At 48.0% G+C, this 17,118-nt stretch overlaps 49 pseudogenes; all 49 read right to left on the reverse strand.

Moving 5' to 3' along the window:
- Positions 1 to 145: 145 nt before the first annotated feature.
- On the reverse strand, positions 146 to 319 carry LOC143795809 (U2 spliceosomal RNA; annotated as a pseudogene).
- Positions 320 to 495: 176 nt separating this feature from the next.
- Positions 496 to 669, reverse strand: LOC143795960 (U2 spliceosomal RNA; annotated as a pseudogene).
- A 198-nt stretch (positions 670 to 867) lies between these two features.
- On the reverse strand, positions 868 to 1,019 carry LOC143796583 (U2 spliceosomal RNA; annotated as a pseudogene).
- Positions 1,020 to 1,197: 178 nt separating this feature from the next.
- LOC143796749 (U2 spliceosomal RNA) lies at positions 1,198 to 1,369 on the reverse strand (annotated as a pseudogene).
- Positions 1,370 to 1,545: 176 nt separating this feature from the next.
- LOC143796488 (U2 spliceosomal RNA) lies at positions 1,546 to 1,719 on the reverse strand (annotated as a pseudogene).
- Positions 1,720 to 1,917: 198 nt separating this feature from the next.
- LOC143794766 (U2 spliceosomal RNA) lies at positions 1,918 to 2,069 on the reverse strand (annotated as a pseudogene).
- Positions 2,070 to 2,245: 176 nt separating this feature from the next.
- LOC143796479 (U2 spliceosomal RNA) lies at positions 2,246 to 2,419 on the reverse strand (annotated as a pseudogene).
- Positions 2,420 to 2,595: 176 nt separating this feature from the next.
- On the reverse strand, positions 2,596 to 2,769 carry LOC143794227 (U2 spliceosomal RNA; annotated as a pseudogene).
- A 176-nt stretch (positions 2,770 to 2,945) lies between these two features.
- On the reverse strand, positions 2,946 to 3,119 carry LOC143797037 (U2 spliceosomal RNA; annotated as a pseudogene).
- A 176-nt stretch (positions 3,120 to 3,295) lies between these two features.
- On the reverse strand, positions 3,296 to 3,469 carry LOC143795810 (U2 spliceosomal RNA; annotated as a pseudogene).
- Positions 3,470 to 3,607: 138 nt separating this feature from the next.
- LOC143794601 (U2 spliceosomal RNA) lies at positions 3,608 to 3,819 on the reverse strand (annotated as a pseudogene).
- Positions 3,820 to 4,016: 197 nt separating this feature from the next.
- On the reverse strand, positions 4,017 to 4,168 carry LOC143801599 (U2 spliceosomal RNA; annotated as a pseudogene).
- A 175-nt stretch (positions 4,169 to 4,343) lies between these two features.
- Positions 4,344 to 4,518, reverse strand: LOC143795548 (U2 spliceosomal RNA; annotated as a pseudogene).
- A 175-nt stretch (positions 4,519 to 4,693) lies between these two features.
- Positions 4,694 to 4,868, reverse strand: LOC143795545 (U2 spliceosomal RNA; annotated as a pseudogene).
- Positions 4,869 to 5,044: 176 nt separating this feature from the next.
- Positions 5,045 to 5,215, reverse strand: LOC143797366 (U2 spliceosomal RNA; annotated as a pseudogene).
- A 176-nt stretch (positions 5,216 to 5,391) lies between these two features.
- Positions 5,392 to 5,565, reverse strand: LOC143796529 (U2 spliceosomal RNA; annotated as a pseudogene).
- Positions 5,566 to 5,741: 176 nt separating this feature from the next.
- Positions 5,742 to 5,915, reverse strand: LOC143795961 (U2 spliceosomal RNA; annotated as a pseudogene).
- Positions 5,916 to 6,113: 198 nt separating this feature from the next.
- LOC143796584 (U2 spliceosomal RNA) lies at positions 6,114 to 6,265 on the reverse strand (annotated as a pseudogene).
- A 178-nt stretch (positions 6,266 to 6,443) lies between these two features.
- Positions 6,444 to 6,615, reverse strand: LOC143794865 (U2 spliceosomal RNA; annotated as a pseudogene).
- Positions 6,616 to 6,791: 176 nt separating this feature from the next.
- LOC143796489 (U2 spliceosomal RNA) lies at positions 6,792 to 6,965 on the reverse strand (annotated as a pseudogene).
- A 198-nt stretch (positions 6,966 to 7,163) lies between these two features.
- On the reverse strand, positions 7,164 to 7,315 carry LOC143794768 (U2 spliceosomal RNA; annotated as a pseudogene).
- Positions 7,316 to 7,491: 176 nt separating this feature from the next.
- On the reverse strand, positions 7,492 to 7,665 carry LOC143797038 (U2 spliceosomal RNA; annotated as a pseudogene).
- A 176-nt stretch (positions 7,666 to 7,841) lies between these two features.
- On the reverse strand, positions 7,842 to 8,015 carry LOC143794228 (U2 spliceosomal RNA; annotated as a pseudogene).
- Positions 8,016 to 8,191: 176 nt separating this feature from the next.
- Positions 8,192 to 8,365, reverse strand: LOC143797039 (U2 spliceosomal RNA; annotated as a pseudogene).
- A 176-nt stretch (positions 8,366 to 8,541) lies between these two features.
- LOC143796652 (U2 spliceosomal RNA) lies at positions 8,542 to 8,715 on the reverse strand (annotated as a pseudogene).
- Positions 8,716 to 8,891: 176 nt separating this feature from the next.
- On the reverse strand, positions 8,892 to 9,065 carry LOC143795812 (U2 spliceosomal RNA; annotated as a pseudogene).
- A 176-nt stretch (positions 9,066 to 9,241) lies between these two features.
- LOC143795962 (U2 spliceosomal RNA) lies at positions 9,242 to 9,415 on the reverse strand (annotated as a pseudogene).
- Positions 9,416 to 9,591: 176 nt separating this feature from the next.
- LOC143795813 (U2 spliceosomal RNA) lies at positions 9,592 to 9,765 on the reverse strand (annotated as a pseudogene).
- A 138-nt stretch (positions 9,766 to 9,903) lies between these two features.
- LOC143794602 (U2 spliceosomal RNA) lies at positions 9,904 to 10,115 on the reverse strand (annotated as a pseudogene).
- A 197-nt stretch (positions 10,116 to 10,312) lies between these two features.
- On the reverse strand, positions 10,313 to 10,464 carry LOC143801600 (U2 spliceosomal RNA; annotated as a pseudogene).
- Positions 10,465 to 10,639: 175 nt separating this feature from the next.
- Positions 10,640 to 10,814, reverse strand: LOC143795549 (U2 spliceosomal RNA; annotated as a pseudogene).
- Positions 10,815 to 10,990: 176 nt separating this feature from the next.
- Positions 10,991 to 11,164, reverse strand: LOC143794916 (U2 spliceosomal RNA; annotated as a pseudogene).
- A 176-nt stretch (positions 11,165 to 11,340) lies between these two features.
- Positions 11,341 to 11,511, reverse strand: LOC143797368 (U2 spliceosomal RNA; annotated as a pseudogene).
- A 176-nt stretch (positions 11,512 to 11,687) lies between these two features.
- Positions 11,688 to 11,861, reverse strand: LOC143796653 (U2 spliceosomal RNA; annotated as a pseudogene).
- A 176-nt stretch (positions 11,862 to 12,037) lies between these two features.
- LOC143794918 (U2 spliceosomal RNA) lies at positions 12,038 to 12,211 on the reverse strand (annotated as a pseudogene).
- Positions 12,212 to 12,387: 176 nt separating this feature from the next.
- On the reverse strand, positions 12,388 to 12,561 carry LOC143801399 (U2 spliceosomal RNA; annotated as a pseudogene).
- A 198-nt stretch (positions 12,562 to 12,759) lies between these two features.
- LOC143796179 (U2 spliceosomal RNA) lies at positions 12,760 to 12,911 on the reverse strand (annotated as a pseudogene).
- A 176-nt stretch (positions 12,912 to 13,087) lies between these two features.
- On the reverse strand, positions 13,088 to 13,261 carry LOC143794919 (U2 spliceosomal RNA; annotated as a pseudogene).
- Positions 13,262 to 13,437: 176 nt separating this feature from the next.
- Positions 13,438 to 13,611, reverse strand: LOC143794729 (U2 spliceosomal RNA; annotated as a pseudogene).
- A 175-nt stretch (positions 13,612 to 13,786) lies between these two features.
- Positions 13,787 to 13,960, reverse strand: LOC143795814 (U2 spliceosomal RNA; annotated as a pseudogene).
- Positions 13,961 to 14,136: 176 nt separating this feature from the next.
- LOC143795957 (U2 spliceosomal RNA) lies at positions 14,137 to 14,310 on the reverse strand (annotated as a pseudogene).
- A 198-nt stretch (positions 14,311 to 14,508) lies between these two features.
- LOC143796585 (U2 spliceosomal RNA) lies at positions 14,509 to 14,660 on the reverse strand (annotated as a pseudogene).
- Positions 14,661 to 14,838: 178 nt separating this feature from the next.
- Positions 14,839 to 15,010, reverse strand: LOC143794866 (U2 spliceosomal RNA; annotated as a pseudogene).
- A 176-nt stretch (positions 15,011 to 15,186) lies between these two features.
- Positions 15,187 to 15,360, reverse strand: LOC143796490 (U2 spliceosomal RNA; annotated as a pseudogene).
- A 176-nt stretch (positions 15,361 to 15,536) lies between these two features.
- Positions 15,537 to 15,710, reverse strand: LOC143796203 (U2 spliceosomal RNA; annotated as a pseudogene).
- A 176-nt stretch (positions 15,711 to 15,886) lies between these two features.
- Positions 15,887 to 16,060, reverse strand: LOC143794920 (U2 spliceosomal RNA; annotated as a pseudogene).
- A 176-nt stretch (positions 16,061 to 16,236) lies between these two features.
- LOC143794542 (U2 spliceosomal RNA) lies at positions 16,237 to 16,410 on the reverse strand (annotated as a pseudogene).
- Positions 16,411 to 16,586: 176 nt separating this feature from the next.
- On the reverse strand, positions 16,587 to 16,760 carry LOC143797040 (U2 spliceosomal RNA; annotated as a pseudogene).
- A 176-nt stretch (positions 16,761 to 16,936) lies between these two features.
- On the reverse strand, positions 16,937 to 17,110 carry LOC143796655 (U2 spliceosomal RNA; annotated as a pseudogene).
- Between the last annotated feature and the right edge of the window lie 8 nt (positions 17,111 to 17,118).

The raw sequence follows: 17,118 nt of genomic DNA on the forward strand, positions 1-17,118 counted from the left end.
CAAGGCCTACAACCGACACCCACTGTGGAGACGTAGCAAAAGATTGCCGCAGGGAAGACATTTCCAGAAACTCTGGATGCTCTGTCGATGACAGTTCTGCGGTGTGCATGTGTTCAAGCTGTGCGCAACGCGTTTTGAATCTGCATAACCACACCCTCCATCCCCGTGAAGGTTCCGTGTGACAAAGCAAGCTCCATTTCCAGCTCCCTGTTCCAAAAATCCATTTAATATATGGTCCCCAAATAGGGGACGTATCAGATATTAAACTAATAAGAACAGACACTACGCTTGATCTTGAGCCATTTGGCAGAGAAGAGATGATCAGAAATGGTTTGCCACTTGGGCCGCACCAAGGCCTACAACCGACACCCACTGTGGAGACGTAGCAAAAGATTGCCGCAGGGAAGACATTTCCAGAAACTCTGGATGCTCTGTCGATGACAGTTCTGCGGTGTGCATGTGTTCAAGCTCTGAGCAACGCGTTTTGAATCTGCATAACCACACCCTCCATCCCCGTGAAGGTTCCGTGCGACAAAGCAAGCTCCATTTCCAGCTCCCTGTTCCAAAAATCCATTTAATATATGGTCCCCAAATAGGGGACGTATCAGATATTAAACTAATAAGGACAGACACTACACTTGATCTTGAGCCATTTGGCCGAGAAGAGTTGATCAGAAATGGTTTGCCACTTGGGCCGCACCAAGGCCTACAACCGACACCCACTGTGGAGACGTAGCAAAAGATTGCCGCAGGGAAGACATTTCCAGAAACTCTGGATGCTCTGTCGATGACAGTTCTGCGGTGTGCATGTGTTCAAGCTGTGCGCAACGCGTTTTGAATCTGCATAACCACACCCTCCATCCCCGTGAAGGTTCCGTGTGACAGATCAAGCTCCATTTCCAGCTCCCTGTTCCAAAAATCCATTTAATATATGGTCCCCAAATAGGGGACGTATCAGATATTAAACTAATAAGAACAGACACTACGCTTGATCTTGAGCCATTTGGCCGAGAAGAGATGATCAGAAATGGTTTGCCACTTGGGCCGCACCAAGGCCTACAACCGACATCCACTGTGGAGATGTAGCAAAAGATCGCCGCAGGGAAGACATTTCCAGAAACTCTGGATGCTCTATCGATGACAGTTCTGCGGTGTGCATGTGTTCAAGCTGTGCGCAACGCGTTTTGAATCTGCATAACCACACCCTCCATCCCCGTGAAGGTTGCGTGCGACAAAGCAAGCTCCATTTCCAGCTCCCTGTTCCAAAAATCCATTTAATATATGGTCCCCAAATAGGGGACGTATCAGGTATTAAACTAATGAGAACAGACACTACGCTTGATCTTGAGCCATTTGGCCGAGAAGAGATGATCAGAAATGGTTTGCCACTTGGGCCGCACCAAGGCCTACAACCGACACCAACTGTGGAGACGTAGCAAAAGATTGCCGCAGGGAAGACATTTCCAGAAACTCTGGATGCTCTGTCGACGACAGTTCTGCGGTGTGCATGTGTTCAAGCTGTGCGCAACGCATTTTGAATCTGCCTAACCACACCCTCCATCCCCGTGAAGGTTCCGTGTGACAAAGCAAGCTCCATTTCCAGCTCCCTGTTCCAAAAATCCATTTAATATATGGTCCCCAAATAGGGGACGCATCAGATATTAAACTAATAAGAACAGACACTACGCTTGATCTTGAGCCATTTGGCCGAGAAGAGATGATCAGAAATGGTTTGCCACTTGGGCCGCACCAAGGCCTACAACCGACATCCACTGTGGAGACGTAGCAAAAGATCGCCGCAGGGAAGACATTTCCAGAAACTCTGGATGCTCTATCGATGACAGTTCTGCGGTGTGCATGTGTTCAAGCTGTGCGCAACGCGTTTTGAATCTGCATAACCACACCCTGCATCCCCGTGAAGGTTCCGTGCGACAAAGCAAGCTCCATTTCCAGCTCCCTGTTCCAAAAATCCATTTAATATATGGTCCCCAAATAGGGGACGTATCAGATGTTAAACTAATAAGAACAGACACTACACTTGATCTTGAGCCATTTGGCCGAGAAGAGTTGATCAGAAATGGTTTGCCACTTGGGCCGCACCAAGGCCTACAACCGACACCCACTGTGGAGACGTAGCAAAAGATTGCCGCAGGGAAGACATTTCCAGAAACTCTGGATGCTCTGTTGATGACAGTTCTGCGGTGTGCATGTGTTCAAGCTGTGCGCAACGCGTTTTGAATCTGCATAACCACACCCTCCATCCCCGTGAAGGTTCCGTGTGACAAAGCAAGCTCCATTTCCAGCTCCCTGTTCCAAAAATCCATTTAATATATGGTCCCCAAATAGGGGACGTATCAGATATTAAACTAATAAGAACAGACACTATGCTTGATCTTGAGCCATTTGGCCGAGAAGAGATGATCAGAAATGGTTTGCCACTTGGGCCGCACCAAGGCCTACAACCGACACCCACTGTGGAGACGTAGCAAAAGATTGCCGCAGGGAAGACATTTCCAGAAACTCTGGATGATCTGTCGATGACAGTTCTGCGGTGTGCATGTGTTCAAGCTGTGCGAAACGCATTTTGAATCTGCATAACCACACCCTCCACCCCCGTGAAGGTTCCGTGCGACAAAGCAAGCTCCATTTCCAGCTCCCTGTTCCAAAAATCCATTTAATATATGGTCCCCAAATAGGGGACGTATCAGATATTAAACTAATAAGAACAGACACTACGCTTGATCTTGAGCCATTTGGCCGAGAAGAGATGATCAGAAATGGTTTGCCACTTGGGCCGCACCAAGGCCTACAACCGACACCCACTGTGGAGACGTAGCAAAAGATTGCCGCAGGGAAGACATTTCCAGAAACTCTGGATGCTCTGTCGATGACAGTTCTGCGGTGTGCATGTGTTCAAGCTGTGCGCAACGCGTTTTGAATCTGCATAACCACACCCTCCATCCCCGTGAAGGTTCCGTGTGACAAAGCAAGCTCCATTTCCAGCTCCCTGTTCCAAAAATCCATTTAATATATGGTCCCCAAATAGGGGACGTATCAGATATTAAACTAATAAGAACAGACACTACGCTTGATCTTGATCCATTTGGCCGAGAAGAGATGATCAGAAATGGTTTGCCACTTGGGCCGCACCAAGGCCTACAACCGACACCCACTGTTAAGACGTAGCAAAAGATTGCCGCAGGGAAGACATTTCCAGAAACTCTGGATGCTCTGTTGATGACAGTTCTGCGGTGTGCATGTGTTCAAGCTGTGCGCAACGCGTTTTGAATCTGCATAACCACACCCTCCATCCCCGTGAAGGTTCCGTGTGACAAAGCAAGCTCCATTTCCAGCTCCCTGTTCCAAAAATCCATTTAATATATGGTCCCCAAATAGGGGACGTATCAGATATTAAACTAATAAGAACAGACACTACGCTTGATCTTGAGCCATTTGGCAGAGAAGAGATGATCAGAAATGGTTTGCCACTTGGGCCGCACCAAGGCCTACAACCGACACCCACTGTGGAGACATAGCAAAAGATTGCCGCAGGGAAGACATTTCCAGAAACTCTGGATGATCTGTCGATGACAGTTCTGCGGTGTGCATGTGTTCAAGCTGTGTGAAACGCGTTTTGAATCTGCATAACCACACCCTCCACCCCCGTGATGGTTCCGTGCGACAAAGCAAGCTCCATTTCCAGCTCCCTGTTCCAAAAATCCATTTAATATATGGTCCCCAAATAGGGGACGTATCAGATATTAAACTAATAAGAACAGACACTACGCTTGATCTTGAGCCATTTGGCCGAGAAGAGATGATCAGAAATGGTTTGCCACTTGGGCTGCACCAAGGCCTACAACCGACATCCACTGTGAGACGTAGCAAAAGATTGCCGCAGGGAAGACATTTCCAGAAACTCTGGATGCTCTATCGATGACAGTTCTGCGGTGTGCATGTGTTCAAGCTGTGCGCAACGCGTTTTGAATCTGCATAACCACACCCTCCATCCCCGTGAAGGTTCCGTGCGACAAAGCAAGCTCCATTTCCAGCTGCCTGTTCCAAAAATCCATTTAATATATGGTCCCCAAATAGGGGACGTATCAGATATTAAACTAATAAGAACAGACACTACACTTGATCTTGAGCCATTTGGCCGAGAAGAGATGATCAGAAATGGTTTGCCACTTGGGCCGCACCAAGGCCTACAGCCGACACCCACTGTGGAGACGTAGCAAAAGATTGCCGCAGGGAAGACATTTCCAGAAACTCTGGATGATCTGTCGATGACAGTTCTGCGGTGTGCATGTGTTCAAGCTGTGCGCAACGCGTTTTGAATCTGCATAACCACACCCTCCACCCCCGTGATGGTTCCGTGCGACAAAGCAAGCTCCATTTCCAGCTCCCTGTTCCAAAAATCCATTTAATATATGGTCCCCAAATAGGGGACGTATCAGATATTAAACTAATAAGAACAGACACTACGCTTGATCTTGAGCCATTTGGCCGAGAAGAGATGATCAGAAATGATTTGCCACTTGGGCCGCACCAAGGCCTACAACCGACACCCACTGTGGAGACGTAGCAAAAGATTGCCGCAGGGAAGACATTTCCAGAAACTCTGGATGCTCTGTCGATGACAGTTCTGCGGTGTGCATGTGTTCAAGCTGTGCGCAACGCGTTTTGAATCTGCATAACCACACCCTCCATCCCCGTGATGGTTCCGTGTGACAAAGCAAGCTCCATTTCCAGCTCCCTGTTCCAAAAATCCATTTAATATATGGTCCCCAAATAGGGGACGTATCAGATATTAAACTAATAAGAACAGACACTACGCTTGATCTTGAGCCATTTGGCCGAGAAGAGATGATCAGAAATGGTTTGCCACTTGGGCCGCACCAAGGCCTACAACCGACACCCACTGTGGAGACGTAGCAAAAGATTGCCGCAGGGAAGACATTTCCAGAAACTCTGGATGCTCTGTCGATGACAGTTCTGCGGTGTGCATGTGTTCAAGCTGTGCGCAACGCGTTTTGAATCTGCATAACCACACCCTCCATCCCCGTGAAGGTTCCGTGTGACAAAGCAAGCTCCATTTCCAGCTCCCTGTTCCAAAAATCCATGTAATATATGGTCCCCAAATAGGGGACGTATCAGATATTAAACTAATAACAGACACTACGCTTGATCTTGATCCATTTGGCCGAGAAGAGATGATCAGAAATGGTTTGCCACTTGGGCCGCACCAAGGCCTACAACCGACACCCACTGTTAAGACGTAGCAAAAGATTGCCGCAGGGAAGACATTTCCAGAAACTCTGGATGCTCTGTCGATGACAGTTCTGCGGTGTGCATGTGTTCAAGCTGTGCGCAACGCGTTTTGAATCTGCATAACCACACCCTCCATCCCCGTGAAGGTTCCGTGCGACAAAGCAAGCTCCATTTCCAGCTCCCTGTTCCAAAAATCCATTTAATATATGGTCCCCAAATAGGGGACGTAACAGATATTAAACTAATAAGAACAGACACTACGCTTGATCTTGAGCCATTTGGCCGAGAAGAGATGATCAGAAATGGTGTGCCACTTGGGCCGCACCAAGGCCTACAACCGACACCCACTGTGGAGACGTAGCAAAAGATTGCCGCAGGGAAGACATTTCCAGAAACTCTGGATGCTCTGTCGATGACAGTTCTGCGGTGTGCATGTGTTCAAGCTCTGAGCAACGCGTTTTGAATCTGCATAACCACACCCTCCATCCCCGTGAAGGTTCCGTGCGACAAAGCAAGCTCCATTTCCAGCTCCCTGTTCCAAAAATCCATTTAATATATGGTCCCCAAATAGGGGACGTATCAGATATTAAACTAATAAGGACAGACACTACACTTGATCTTGAGCCATTTGGCCGAGAAGAGTTGATCAGAAATGGTTTGCCACTTGGGCCGCACCAAGGCCTACAACCGACACCCACTGTGGAGACGTAGCAAAAGATTGCCGCAGGGAAGACATTTCCAGAAACTCTGGATGCTCTGTCGATGACAGTTCTGCGGTGTGCATGTGTTCAAGCTGTGCGCAACGCGTTTTGAATCTGCATAACCACACCCTCCATCCCCGTGAAGGTTCCGTGTGACAGATCAAGCTCCATTTCCAGCTCCCTGTTCCAAAAATCCATTTAATATATGGTCCCCAAATAGGGGACGTATCAGATATTAAACTAATAAGAACAGACACTACGCTTGATCTTGAGCCATTTGGCCGAGAAGAGATGATCAGAAATGGTTTGCCACTTGGGCCGCACCAAGGCCTACAACCGACATCCACTGTGGAGATGTAGCAAAAGATCGCCGCAGGGAAGACATTTCCAGAAACTCTGGATGCTCTATCGATGACAGTTCTGCGGTGTGCATGTGTTCAAGCTGTGCGCAACGCGTTTTGAATCTGCATAACCACACCCTCCATCCCCGTGAAGGTTGCGTGCGACAAAGCAAGCTCCATTTCCAGCTCCCTGTTCCAAAAATCCATTTAATATATGGTCCCCAAATAGGGGACGTATCAGGTATTAAACTAATAAGAACAGACACTACGCTTGATCTTGAGCCATTTGGCCGAGAAGAGATGATCAGAAATGGTTTGCCACTTGGGCCGCACCAAGGCCTACAACCGACACCAACTGTGGAGACGTAGCAAAAGATTGCCGCAGGGAAGACATTTCCAGAAACTCTGGATGCTCTGTCGACGACAGTTCTGCGGTGTGCATGTGTTCAAGCTGTGCGCAACGCATTTTGAATCTGCCTAACCACACCCTCCATCCCCGTGAAGGTTCCGTGTGACAAAGCAAGCTCCATTTCCAGCTCCCTGTTCCAAAAATCCATTTAATATATGGTCCCCAAATAGGGGACGCATCAGATATTAAACTAATAAGAACAGACACTACGCTTGATCTTGAGCCATTTGGCCGAGAAGAGATGATCAGAAATGGTTTGCCACTTGGGCCGCACCAAGGCCTACAACCGACATCCACTGTGGAGACGTAGCAAAAGATCGCCGCAGGGAAGACATTTCCAGAAACTCTGGATGCTCTATCGATGACAGTTCTGCGGTGTGCATGTGTTCAAGCTGTGCGCAACGCGTTTTGAATCTGCATAACCACACCCTGCATCCCCGTGAAGGTTCCGTGCGACAAAGCAAGCTCCATTTCCAGCTCCCTGTTCCAAAAATCCATTTAATATATGGTCCCCAAATAGGGGACGTATCAGATGTTAAACTAATAAGAACAGACACTACACTTGATCTTGAGCCATTTGGCCGAGAAGAGTTGATCAGAAATGGTTTGCCACTTGGGCCGCACCAAGGCCTACAACCGACACCCACTGTGGAGACGTAGCAAAAGATTGCCGCAGGGAAGACATTTCCAGAAACTCTGGATGCTCTGTTGATGACAGTTCTGCGGTGTGCATGTGTTCAAGCTGTGCGCAACGCGTTTTGAATCTGCATAACCACACCCTCCATCCCCGTGAAGGTTCCGTGTGACAAAGCAAGCTCCATTTCCAGCTCCCTGTTCCAAAAATCCATTTAATATATGGTCCCCAAATAGGGGACGTATCAGATATTAAACTAATAAGAACAGACACTACGCTTGATCTTGATCCATTTGGCCGAGAAGAGATGATCAGAAATGGTTTGCCACTTGGGCCGCACCAAGGCCTACAACCGACTCCCACTGTGGAGACGTAGCAAAAGATTGCCGCAGGGAAGACATTTCCAGAAACTCTGGATGATCTGTAGATGACAGTTCTGCGGTGTGCATGTGTTCAAGCTGTGCGAAACGCATTTTGAATCTGCATAACCACACCCTCCACCCCCGTGAAGGTTCCGTGCGACAAAGCAAGCTCCATTTCCAGCTCCCTGTTCCAAAAATCCATTTAATATATGGTCCCCAAATAGGGGACGTATCAGATATTAAACTAATAAGAACAGACACTACGCTTGATCTTGAGCCATTTGGCCGAGAAGAGATGATCAGAAATGGTTTGCCACTTGGGCCGCACCAAGGCCTACAACCGACACCCACTGTGGAGACGTAGCAAAAGATTGCCGCAGGGAAGACATTTCCAGAAACTCTGGATGCTCTGTCGATGACAGTTCTGCGGTGTGCATGTGTTCAAGCTGTGCGCAACGCGTTTTGAATCTGCATAACCACACCCTCCATCCCCGTGAAGGTTCCGTGTGACAAAGCAAGCTCCATTTCCAGCTCCCTGTTCCAAAAATCCATTTAATATATGGTCCCCAAATAGGGGACGTATCAGATATTAAACTAATAAGAACAGACACTACGCTTGATCTTGATCCATTTGGCCGAGAAGAGATGATCAGAAATGGTTTGCCACTTGGGCCGCACCAACGCCTACAACCGACACCCACTGTTAAGACGTAGCAAAAGATTGCCGCAGGGAAGACATTTCCAGAAACTCTGGATGCTCTGTTGATGACAGTTCTGCGGTGTGCATGTGTTCAAGCTGTGCGCAACGCGTTTTGAATCTGCATAACCACACCCTCCATCCCCGTGAAGGTTCCGTGTGACAAAGCAAGCTCCATTTCCAGCTCCCTGTTCCAAAAATCCATTTAATATATGGTCCCCAAATAGGGGACGTAACAGATATTAAACTAATAAGAACAGACACTACGCTTGATCTTGAGCCATTTGGCCGAGAAGAGATGATCAGAAATGGTTTGCCACTTGGGCCGCACCAAGGCCTACAACCGACACCCACTGTGGAGACGTAGCAAAAGATTGCCGCAGGGAAGACATTTCCAGAAACTCTGGATGCTCTGTCGATGACAGTTCTGCGGTGTGCATGTGTTCAAGCTGTGCGCAACGCGTTTTGAATCTGCATAACCACACCCTCCATCCCCGTGAAGGTTCCGTGTGACAAAGCAAGCTCCATTTCCAGCTCCCTGTTCCAAAAATCCATTTAATATATGGTCCCCAAATAGGGGACGTATCAGATATTAAACTAATAAGAACAGACACTACGCTTGATCTTGAGCCATTTGGCAGAGAAGAGATGATCAGAAATGGTTTGCCACTTGGGCCGCACCAAGGCCTACAACCGACACCCACTGTGGAGACGTAGCAAAAGATTGCCGCAGGGAAGACATTTCCAGAAACTCTGGATGCTCTGTCGATGACAGTTCTGCGGTGTGCATGTGTTCAAGCTCTGAGCAACGCGTTTTGAATCTGCATAACCACACCCTCCATCCCCGTGAAGGTTCCGTGCGACAAAGCAAGCTCCATTTCCAGCTCCCTGTTCCAAAAATCCATTTAATATATGGTCCCCAAATAGGGGACGTATCAGATATTAAACTAATAAGGACAGACACTACACTTGATCTTGAGCCATTTGGCCGAGAAGAGTTGATCAGAAATGGTTTGCCACTTGGGCCGCACCAAGGCCTACAACCGACACCCACTGTGGAGACGTAGCAAAAGATTGCCGCAGGGAAGACATTTCCAGAAACTCTGGATGCTCTGTCGATGACAGTTCTGCGGTGTGCATGTGTTCAAGCTGTGCGCAATGCGTTTTGAATCTGCATAACCACACCCTCCATCCCCGTGAAGGTTCCGTGTGACAAAGCAAGCTCCATTTCCAGCTCCCTGTTCCAAAAATCCATTTAATATATGGTCCCCAAATAGGGGACGTATCAGATATTAAACTAATAAGAACAGACACTACGCTTGATCTTGAGCCATTTGGCAGAGAAGAGATGATCAGAAATGGTTTGCCACTTGGGCCGCACCAAGGCCTACAACCGACACCCACTGTGGAGACATAGCAAAAGATTGCCGCAGGGAAGACATTTCCAGAAACTCTGGATGATCTGTCGATGACAGTTCTGCGGTGTGCATGTGTTCAAGCTGTGTGAAACGCGTTTTGAATCTGCATAACCACACCCTCCACCCCCGTGATGGTTCCGTGCGACAAAGCAAGCTCCATTTCCAGCTCCCTGTTCCAAAAATCCATTTAATATATGGTCCCCAAATAGGGGACGTATCAGATATTAAACTAATAAGAACAGACACTACGCTTGATCTTGAGCCATTTGGCCGAGAAGAGATGATCAGAAATGGTTTGCCACTTGGGCCGCACCAAGGCCTACAACCGACATCCACTGTGAGACGTAGCAAAAGATTGCCGCAGGGAAGACATTTCCAGAAACTCTGGATGCTCTATCGATGACAGTTCTGCGGTGTGCATGTGTTCAAGCTGTGCGCAACGCGTTTTGAATCTGCATAACCACACCCTCCATCCCCGTGAAGGTTCCGTGCGACAAAGCAAGCTCCATTTCCAGCTGCCTGTTCCAAAAATCCATTTAATATATGGTCCCCAAATAGGGGACGTATCAGATATTAAACTAATAAGAACAGACACTACACTTGATCTTGAGCCATTTGGCCGAGAAGAGATGATCACAAATGGTTTGCCACTTGGGCCGCACCAAGGCCTACAGCCGACACCCACTGTGGAGACGTAGCAAAAGATTGCCGCAGGGAAGACATTTCCAGAAACTCTGGATGATCTGTCGATGACAGTTCTGCGGTGTGCATGTGTTCAAGCTGTGCGCAACGCGTTTTGAATCTGCATAACCACACCCTCCACCCCCGTGATGGTTCCGTGCGACAAAGCAAGCTCCATTTCCAGCTCCCTGTTCCAAAAATCCATTTAATATATGGTCCCCAAATAGGGGACGTATCAGATATTAAACTAATAAGAACAGACACTACGCTTGATCTTGAGCCATTTGGCCGAGAAGAGATGATCAGAAATGATTTGCCACTTGGGCCGCACCAAGGCCTACAACCGACACCCACTGTGGAGACGTAGCAAAAGATTGCCGCAGGGAAGACATTTCCAGAAACTCTGGATGCTCTGTCGATGACAGTTCTGCGGTGTGCATGTGTTCAAGCTGTGCGCAACGCGTTTTGAATCTGCATAACCACACCCTCCATCCCCGTGAAGGTTCCGTGTGACAAAGCAAGCTCCATTTCCAGCTCCCTGTTCCAAAAATCCATTTAATATATGGTCCCCAAATAGGGGACGTATCAGATATTAAACTAATAAGAACAGACACTACGCTTGATCTTGAGCCATTTGGCCGAGAAGAGATGATCAGAAATGGTTTGCCACTTGGGCCGCACCAAGGCCTACAACCGACACCCACTGTGGAGACGTAGCAAAAGATTGCCGCAGGGAAGACATTTCCAGAAACTCTGGATGCTCTGTCGATGACAGTTCTGCGGTGTGCATGTGTTCAAGCTGTGCGCAACGCGTTTTGAATCTGCATAACCACACCCTCCATCCCCGTGAAGGTTCCGTGTGACAAAGCAAGCTCCATTTCCAGCTCCCTGTTCCAAAAATCCATGTAATATATGGTCCCCAAATAGGGGACGTATCAGATATTAAACTAATAACAGACACTACGCTTGATCTTGATCCATTTGGCCGAGAAGAGATGATCAGAAATGGTTTGCCACTTGGGCCGCACCAAGGCCTACAACCGACACCCACTGTTAAGACGTAGCAAAAGATTGCCGCAGGGAAGACATTTCCAGAAACTCTGGATGCTCTGTCGATGACAGTTCTGCGGTGTGCATGTGTTCAAGCTGTGCGCAACGCGTTTTGAATCTGCATAACCACACCCTCCATCCCCGTGAAGGTTCCGTGTGACAAAGCAAGCTCCATTTCCAGCTCCCTGTTCCAAAAATCCATTTAATATATGGTCCCCAAATAGGGGACGTAACAGATATTAAACTAATAAGAACAGACACTACGCTTGATCTTGAGCCATTTGGCCGAGAAGAGATGATCAGAAATGGTTTGCCACTTGGGCCGCACCAAGGCCTACAACCGACACCCACTGTGGAGACGTAGCAAAAGATTGCCGCAGGGAAGACATTTCCAGAAACTCTGGATGCTCTGTCGACGACAGTTCTGCGGTGTGCATGTGTTCAAGCTGTGCGCAACGCGTTTTGAATCTGCATAACCACACCCTCCATCCCCGTGAAGGTTCCGTGTGACAAAGCAAGCTCCATTTCCAGCTCCCTGTTCCAAAAATCCATTTAATATATGGTCCCCAAATAGGGGACGTATCAGATATTAAACTAATAAGAACAGACACTACGCTTGATCTTGAGCCATTTGGCCGAGAAGAGATGATCAGAAATGGTTTGCCACTTGGGCCGCACCAAGGCCTACAACCGACACCAACTGTGGAGACGTAGCAAAAGATTGCCGCAGGGAAGACATTTCCAGAAACTCTGGATGCTCTGTCGATGACAGTTCTGCGGTGTGCATGTGTTCAAGCTGTGCGCAACGCGTTTTGAATCTGCATAACCACACCCTCCATCCCTGTGAAGGTTCCGTGCGACAAAGCAAGCTCCATTTCCAGCTCCCTGTTCCAAAAATCCATTTAATATATGGTCCCCAAATAGGGGACGTATCAGATATTAAACTAATAAGAACAGACACTACACTTGATCTTGAGCCATTTGGCCGAGAAGAGATGATCAGAAATGGTTTGCCACTTGGGCCGCACCAAGGCCTACAACCGACACCCACTGTGGAGACGTAGCAAAAGATTGCCGCAGGGAAGACATTTCCAGAAACTCTGGATGCTCTGTCGATGACAGTTCTGCGGTGTGCATGTGTTCAAGCTGTGCGCAACGCGTTTTGAATCTGCATAACCACACCCTTCATCCCCGTGAAGGTTCCATGTGACAAAGCAAGCTCCATTTCCAGCTCCCTGTTCCAAAAATCCATTTAATGTATGGTCCCCAAATAGGGGACGTATCAGATATTAAACTAATAAGAACAGACACTACGCTTGATCTTGAGCCATTTGGCCGAGAAGAGATGATCAGAAATGGTTTGCCACTTGGGCCGCACCAAGGCCTACAACCGACACCCACTGTGGAGACGTAGCAAAAGGTTGCCGCTGGGAAGACATTTCCAGAAACTCTGGATGCTCTGTCGATGACAGTTCTGCGGTGTGCATGTGTTCAAGCTGTGCGCAACGCATTTTGAATCTGCATAACCACACCCTCCATCCCCGTGAAGGTTCCGTGTGACAAAGCAAGCTCCATTTCCAGCTCCCTGTTCCAAAAATCCATTTAATATATGGTCCCCAAATAGGGGACGTATCAGATATTAAACTAATAAGAACAGACACTACGCTTGATCTTGAGCCATTTGGCCGAGAAGAGATGATCAGAAATGGTTTGCCACTTGGGCCGCACCAAGGCCTACAACCGACACCAACTGTGGAGACGTAGCAAAAGATTGCCGCAGGGAAGACATTTCCAGAAACTCTGGATGCTCTGTCGATGACAGTTCTGCGGTGTGCATGTGTTCAAGCTGTGCGCAACGCGTTTTGAATCTGCATAACCACACCCTCCATCCCCGTGAAGGTTCCGTGTGATAAAGCAAGCTCCATTTCCAGCTCCCTGTTCCAAAAATCCATTTAATATATGGTCCCCAAATAGGGGACGTATCAGATATTAAACTAATAAGAACAGACACTACGCTTGATCTTGAGCCATTTGGCCGAGAAGAGATGATCAGAAATGGTTTGCCACTTGGGCCGCACCAAGGCCTACAACCGACATCCACTGTGAGACGTAGCAAAAGATTGCCGCAGGGAAGACATTTCCAGAAACTCTGGATGCTCTGTCGATGACAGTTCTGCGGTGTGCATGTGTTCAAGCTGTGCGCAACGCGTTTTGAATCTGCATAACCACACCCTCCATCCCCGTGAAGGTTCCGTGTGACAAAGCAAGCTCCATTTCCAGCTCCCTGTTCCAAAAATCCATTTAATATATGGTCCCCAAATAGGGGACGTATCAGATATTAAACTAATAAGAACAGACACTACGCTTGATCTTGAGCCATTTGGCAGAGAAGAGATGATCAGAAATGGTTTGCCACTTGGGCCGCACCAAGGCCTACAACCGACACCCACTGTGGAGACGTAGCAAAAGATTGCCGCAGGGAAGACATTTCCAGAAACTCTGGATGCTCTGTCGATGACAGTTCTGCGGTGTGCATGTGTTCAAGCTCTGAGCAACGCATTTTGAATCTGCATAACCACACCCTCCATCCCCGTGAAGGTTCCGTGCGACAAAGCAAGCTCCATTTCCAGCTCCCTGTTCCAAAAATCCATTTAATATATGGTCCCCAAATAGGGGACGTATCAGATATTAAACTAATAAGGACAGACACTACACTTGATCTTGAGCCATTTGGCCGAGAAGAGTTGATCAGAAATGGTTTGCCACTTGGGCCGCACCAAGGCCTACAACCGACACCCACTGTGGAGACGTAGCAAAAGATTGCCGCAGGGAAGACATTTCCAGAAACTCTGGATGCTCTGTCGATGACAGTTCTGCGGTGTGCATGTGTTCAAGCTGTGCGCAACGCGTTTTGAATCTGCATAACCACACCCTCCATCCCCGTGAAGGTTCCGTGTGACAGATCAAGCTCCATTTCCAGCTCCCTGTTCCAAAAATCCATTTAATATATGGTCCCCAAATAGGGGACGTATCAGATATTAAACTAATAAGAACAGACACTACGCTTGATCTTGAGCCATTTGGCCGAGAAGAGATGATCAGAAATGGTTTGCCACTTGGGCCGCACCAAGGCCTACAACCGACATCCACTGTGGAGATGTAGCAAAAGATCGCCGCAGGGAAGACATTTCCAGAAACTCTGGATGCTCTATCGATGACAGTTCTGTGGTGTGCATGTGTTCAAGCTGTGCGCAACGCGTTTTGAATCTGCATAACCACACCCTCCATCCCCGTGAAGGTTGCGTGCGACAAAGCAAGCTCCATTTCCAGCTCCCTGTTCCAAAAATCCATTTAATATATGGTCCCCAAATAGGGGACGTATCAGGTATTAAACTAATAAGAACAGACACTACGCTTGATCTTGAGCCATTTGGCCGAGAAGAGATGATCAGAAATGGTTTGCCACTTGGGCCGCACCAAGGCCTACAACCGACACCAACTGTGGAGACGTAGCAAAAGATTGCCGCAGGGAAGACATTTCCAGAAACTCTGGATGCTCTGTCGACGACAGTTCTGCGGTGTGCATGTGTTCAAGCTGTGCGCAACGCATTTTGAATCTGCCTAACCACACCCTCCATCCCCGTGAAGGTTCCGTGTGACAAAGCAAGCTCCATTTCCAGCTCCCTGTTCCAAAAATCCATTTAATATATGGTCCCCAAATAGGGGACGCATCAGATATTAAACTAATAAGAACAGACACTACGCTTGATCTTGAGCCATTTGGCCGAGAAGAGATGATCAGAAATGGTTTGCCACTTGGGCCGCACCAAGGCCTACAACCGACATCCACTGTGGAGACGTAGCAAAAGATCGCCGCAGGGAAGACATTTCCAGAAACTCTGGATGCTCTATCGATGACAGTTCTGCGGTGTGCATGTGTTCAAGCTGTGCGCAACGCGTTTTGAATCTGCATAACCACACCCTCCATCCCCGTGAAGGTTCCGTGCGACAAAGCAAGCTCCATTTCCAGCTCCCTGTTCCAAAAATCCATTTAATATATGGTCCACAAATAGGGGACGTATCAGATGTTAAACTAATAAGAACAGACACTACACTTGATCTTGAGCCATTTGGCCGAGAAGAGTTGATCAGAAATGGTTTGCCACTTGGGCCGCACCAAGGCCTACAACCGACACCCACTGTGGAGACGTAGCAAAAGATTGCCGCAGGGAAGACATTTCCAGAAACTCTGGATGCTCTGTTGATGACAGTTCTGCGGTGTGCATGTGTTCAAGCTGTGCGCAACGCGTTTTGAATCTGCATAACCACACCCTCCATCCCCGTGAAGGTTCCGTGTGACAAAGCAAGCTCCATTTCCAGCTCCCTGTTCCAAAAATCCATTTAATATATGGTCCCCAAATAGGGGACGTATCAGATATTAAACTAATAAGAACAGACACTACGCTTGATCTTGAGCCATTTGGCCGAGAAGAGATGATCAGAAATGGTTTGCCACTTGGGCCGCACCAAGGCCTACAACCGACACCCACTGTGGAGACGTAGCAAAAGATTGCCGCAGGGAAGACATTTCCAGAAACTCTGGATGATCTGTCGATGACAGTTCTGCGGTGTGCATGTGTTCAAGCTGTGCGAAACGCATTTTGAATCTGCATAACCACACCCTCCACCCCCGTGAAGGTTCCGTGTGACAAAGCAAGCTCCATTTCCAGCTCCCTGTTCCAAAAATCCATTTAATATATGGTCCCCAAATAGGGGACGTATCAGATATTAAACTAATAAGAACAGACACTACGCTTGATCTTGAGCCATTTGGCCGAGAAGAGATGATCAGAAATGGTTTGCCACTTGGGCCGCACCAAGGCCTACAACCGACACCCACTGTGGAGACGTAGCAAAAGATTGCCGCAGGGAAGACATTTCCAGAAACTCTGGATGCTCTGTCGATGACAGTTCTGCGGTGTGCATGTGTTCAAGCTGTGCGCAACGCGTTTTGAATCTGCATAACCACACCCTCCATCCCCGTGAAGGTTCCGTGTGACAAAGCAAGCTCCATTTCCAGCTCCCTGTTCCAAAAATCCATTTAATATATGGTCCCCAAATAGGGGACGTATCAGATATTAAACTAATAAGAACAGACACTACGCTTGATCTTGATCCATTTGGCCGAGAAGAGATGATCAGAAATGGTTTGCCACTTGGGCCGCACCAAGGCCTACAACCGACACCCACTGTTAAGACGTAGCAAAAGATTGCCGCAGGGAAGACATTTCCAGAAACTCTGGATGCTCTGTTGATGACAGTTCTGCGGTGTGCATGTGTTCAAGCTGTGCGAAACGCATTTTGAATCTGCATAACCACACCCTCCATCCCCGTGAAGGTTCCGTGTGACAAAGCAAGCTCCATTTCCAGCTCCCTGTTCCAAAAATCCATTTAATATATGGTCCCCAAATAGGGGACGTAACAGATATTAAACTAATAAGAACAGACACTACGCTTGATCTTGAGCCATTTGGCCGAGAAGAGATGATCAGAA

The sequence above is a fragment of the Ranitomeya variabilis genome, chromosome 1, assembly GCF_051348905.1.
Source record: "Ranitomeya variabilis isolate aRanVar5 chromosome 1, aRanVar5.hap1, whole genome shotgun sequence".
Lineage (NCBI taxonomy): Eukaryota > Metazoa > Chordata > Amphibia > Anura > Dendrobatidae > Ranitomeya > Ranitomeya variabilis.